We start from the raw sequence: 4,710 nt of genomic DNA, 5'->3' as shown, positions 1-4,710 counted from the left end.
AAACCTGCACGTTATGCACATGTACCCTAGAACTTAAAGTATAATTTAAAAAAAAGAAAAGAAAACCATTTCTTTATAAACTCTCCTTAAATTTCCTCCTTTTGTGAAAGTTTATAACTACAATCACCTAATTTCCACAAGGTACTCTGTGGATATTACACAGAAAGTACTAATTTTTTCTTTCTTTTTGTTATTTTAAAGACGAGGTCTCACTTGTTGCCCAGGCTGAGGTGCAGTGGCTATTTATAAGCATGATTATAGAATACTACAGACTCTAACTCCTGGGCTTAAGTGACCCTGTCACCTCAGCCTCTCAAGTAGCTGGGACAACAGGCACATGCCACTGCACCCACTTTGTACTAATTTTCAAATTGAAGATTTCAGAAACACTGAACTTGGAAAGACCCTGAGAGATGACTTTTTTTCATTTTCAATCAGTGCTGAGACATCTCAGATACTCAATAATCTGTTTTTTAAAAAATTTAAACCTCCAAGCAGATCATGATCCCTTTCCTCTTCTTTGCGTTTTCTGTTTATATCCTTAATAGCACCTACCACATTGATTAGTAATTGTTAGTTTAATATTCTGTGTCTTCAAACATAATGCAAGCTCTTTCCAGGAAGAAAATGAATCATTGTTGTTAAAGCCTTAACACTTGACCAGTATGCATTTAATAAACATTTTTGAACAAACGAAAAACCTTGGCCAAATGAATAAATATTTCCTTGGTAAGTTCTTTCACTATCAATCGTATCATAAAATTTTTCTTAATACAAACTTAAATGGCATTTTGTGTATAGAAAAATCCCTAAAAGATCCTAGAGGTTATCCACTCTGGGCAGAAGTGCATTTAAAAACTAAAGCTTTTCCTTCTTTCACTTCTACTGTAGGCCCCAGTGGTTACTGTCGAAATGGGCAAGTTCATGAAACCTGGGAAAGAGGTGTTTGTCCTGGCTGGACACTACTCCGGATGCAAAGCTATCACATTGATGATGGCACCTCAGACGGCCCCTACAGCCATGCCCTGGTGGCTGGAATTGACCACTATCCCTGCAAAGTAAGAGCTGCCATGGGCAAGAAGATTACCAAGAGGTCAAAGATCAAGTCTTTTGTGAAAGTTTATAACTAGAGTCACCTAATGCCCACAAGGTACTCTGTGGATATCCTCTTGGACAAAACTGTCATCAATAAGGATGTCTTCAGACACGCTGCTCCTAAATGCAAGGCTGGACAAGAGGCCAAGGTCAAGTTTGAAAAGAGGTACGAGACGGGCAAGAACAAGTGGTTCTTCCAGAAGCCGCAGTTTTAGATGTTTTGTTTTAGTCATTAAAAATTAAAAAGAAAAAAAAAACTAAAGTTTTCTTGGGTTTTGTTCATTGTATTTCTTTTTAATCTTCAGAGAAGAAAATATATACAACCATCCTTGCAGATGTATTTCAATTTCACAAACCTTTAGAATTAGAAAAATTCCTCCTCCTAGCTACAGAGTCTCCATCCAAATATCTACATAGGCTTGACAAGCAAGGTAAATGTGTAAAGGAGGGTATTTTGTCATAAGGCCTAAAACTACGATCCAGTGTTCTGTGCTGATATCTGGTGGAATCAGGAGGGCCTTAAATGGCCTAACTGTAAGTTCCCCTGCAGCTCTGTTCCCAGAGATAAGATTCCCTAGCCAAATAACCCTCTGTATCAAGAGGACCAGGTGTAGTTCCTGCTTATCTCTGAGTAGTGAGTTTCCGTTCCCTATCAGACTGTGATATTATTCGAACAAGCGAATCACACCTTCCTGTTGGAACCAAGGGACACCTCACCCTTTAGATACAACAAAGCCTGGCTCCCAAAGCCCGTCCTTGTTCACTGTGTTCCTGAGTGCAAATCCAGTGTGGCCCTGTGTAGCATACAATGTCCTCCTCCTCAGGCGGTGAGTATATGTGATGAATAAACTACTGTTGATCTTACCTGTCCAGTGTTGGGTGTCAGGTGTTTGGCCATTTCCATAAACCTAGGTCAAGAATCCCTTCCTCATCGACAGAGTGACTAGGAGGCAATTAAAACAGGTACAGACCTGGTATGGGAAAAACAATTGTAGGGGAAAGAACTATAACAGTACCTGGAGCTTGTGGCTTAGAGCTAGGAAGTGGGGGGGAACCATGAAGGTCTGGACAGGACAGACCCCAATTTAAGTAAGCAGCTACTGTTCAGCATTAGTCTATTGTAGACAGGCTAGTCACAACAATACACAATATTGCCAAACATTTCAAAAGACACTGGAAATCTGAATTTTATGTCAAAATTCTCACTTTTTAAAAGTTGGAAACTTCTTCCTTCCTTTCATTTTCCCTCTCCTTTTCCCACTCTCTCTCTCTCAGCCCAATCAAAACCCATCAGGGGTGGTTTTGTGAGGTGCCAGTTTGTAACCTCTGTCCCAGAAGTTAAGCCTAGTCCCTAGAACACTACTCTGATCCCAACACTTTAACATTCTGCCATATCTTTTAATATCATATATACTAACATTGCTGATTCAAGTTAGATTTACTATACCCCTGAAATTTAAATCTTAGCCATATTTGTCTATAAGTCCCCATTATATATTAGGGCAGTCTTATTTTTCCTCCTAGCAACAATTCACTACACTGCATTTTATTCTGACCACATTTCACACTCCCTCAATTACTAAGTCATTTTGAATTCTAATAATATCCTTCCAGGCACTTCCAATCACACTCAGCTTATGCTGTTCCTTCCATTATATCATTCCAAACATCAAAAAATATAAAGGAATCTAGCTTACAAATAAGACCTCTAAAACACCTGCTGTTATGTTCCTCCCAAATTGACATGACACAAATAATAACTTTCTTAATTATTTCCAGGAAATGTAATAGTGCATTTTTTCTAAATTGTCACTTTTTAAAGACTGGTAAATATGAGTTTCAGAAGAATTAATATAATTGCTATGGGGAGAAACAACAGTACGCTTTAACCATGCCAAAACATTTTAATAAGTTTGATGAATTTAAAAGCATATTTAAGGCCAGGCACAGTGACTCACACCTGTAATCCCAGCACTTTGGGAGGCCACAGCAGGAGGATTGCTTGAGCTCAGGAGTTCGAGACCAGCCTGGGCAACATGGCAGAAACTCTATGTCTACCAAAAATTCAAAAAATTATCTGGCCATGGTGGCACATGCCTGTGGTCCCAGCTATTCATTAGGCTGAGGTGGGAGGATTACTTGAGCCCAGGAGATGGAGGTTGCAGTGAGCCATGATCACACCACTGTACTCCACCCTGGGTAACACAGCAAGACCTCATCTCAAAAAAAATTTTTTTAAGAATATTTAGCCGGGCACGGTGGCTCAAGCCTGTAATCCCAGCACTTTGGGAGGCCGAGACGGGCAGATCACGAGGTCAGGATCCCAGCACCGGCGGATCACGAGGTCAGGAGTGCAGTAATCCCAGCACTTTGGGAGGTCAGGAGATCGAGACCATCCTGGCTAATACGGTGAAACCCTGTCTCTACTAAAAAATACCAGGCGATGAGGCGGGCGCCTGTAGTCCCAGCTACTCGGGAGGCTGAGGCAGCAGAATGGCGTAAACCCGGGAGGCGGAGCTTGCAGTGAGCTGAGATCTGGCCACTGCACTCCAGCCTGGGCGGCAGAGCGAGACTCTGTCTCAAAAAAAAAAAAAAGAATATTTAAAAGAAATACTTTCAAAGCATATTCATTAGTTTCTTCATTCAGCACTTTTATTGAGCACCTACTCTGTGCCAGTCACTGTTTGAGAAGCTGGGAATATATTCAAAATAGAATAAAATTTCCACTGTCATTGAGTTTGCTGTCCATAATATTAGGCAGAATATAAAATCAACTCTTCCTGTTAATTAAAGTTAGATAAAAATTGGTAAGCCAATAGACAAAATCAGAAGAGACTATGTTAAACTTAAAATTGTAGCTGGGTATGTCAAGGAGGTTATAGACTATTTATCTCTTTATTCAATATAAAATGCATGAGTTCATAATGAAATGACTTAAAAATTAAAGATAAACAACTTATCATTCACCTGTGAAGACTACCAGTGTACTAACTCATTATTCTGAAAATTGATAAATAAGTAGAATAACCATATAATTTGTTGTCCCAAATGGAACATTTTAAAGAGTAAAATTCAATTCAAAGTTCACACATTACATTTGGTTGATGTATCTCTTAATTTTCTTTTAACCTATAACTTCACAAACCATTAGTATAAATTAAATAAGTTTAATGTATAACCTTATGCCAACATCATCTCTCACCTGGACTGCCACAACTCTTGATTCCTAGAATTCATTTACCACTCTACATCAAGAGTCATCTTTGTAAAAAGTACATATCAGAGGAATTAACTGGAGGAAAATGGTGGTAACCTGAATTCAAACCTCTACACACATCCCCCAAAAACTAAATAAATAATAGCAACAAGGAGTACAAATAAAACAAAAATGTTACACATGCCACCAAAATCACTATGAACCAGAATATAGCAGGAATTTCAAATTACCTGAATGTAGATAAACGAAACTTGAAGTCCCACCAACGCAAGCCTGTGGGTGTACAGAACAGTGACACAGAAGGCCTAAGACACTCTAACGAGAAGAGAAGACAGGTGAGGACTTAAAACATAAACAAAACTACCTGCAGAAAGAGAAAGCACAACATATGTGATAAA

The 4,710-nt window shown here is 39.0% G+C and overlaps 1 pseudogene; it reads left to right on the top strand.

Moving 5' to 3' along the window:
• The first annotated feature begins 912 nt into the window (after positions 1–912).
• On the top strand, positions 913–1,310 carry LOC111533189 (annotated as a pseudogene).
• The last annotated feature ends 3,400 nt before the right edge of the window (positions 1,311–4,710 follow it).

Source organism: Piliocolobus tephrosceles, unplaced genomic scaffold (assembly GCF_002776525.5).
Source record: "Piliocolobus tephrosceles isolate RC106 unplaced genomic scaffold, ASM277652v3 unscaffolded_12982, whole genome shotgun sequence".
NCBI classification, from domain to species: domain Eukaryota; kingdom Metazoa; phylum Chordata; class Mammalia; order Primates; family Cercopithecidae; genus Piliocolobus; species Piliocolobus tephrosceles.
This window is presented reverse-complemented; position numbering and strand designations above follow the sequence as displayed.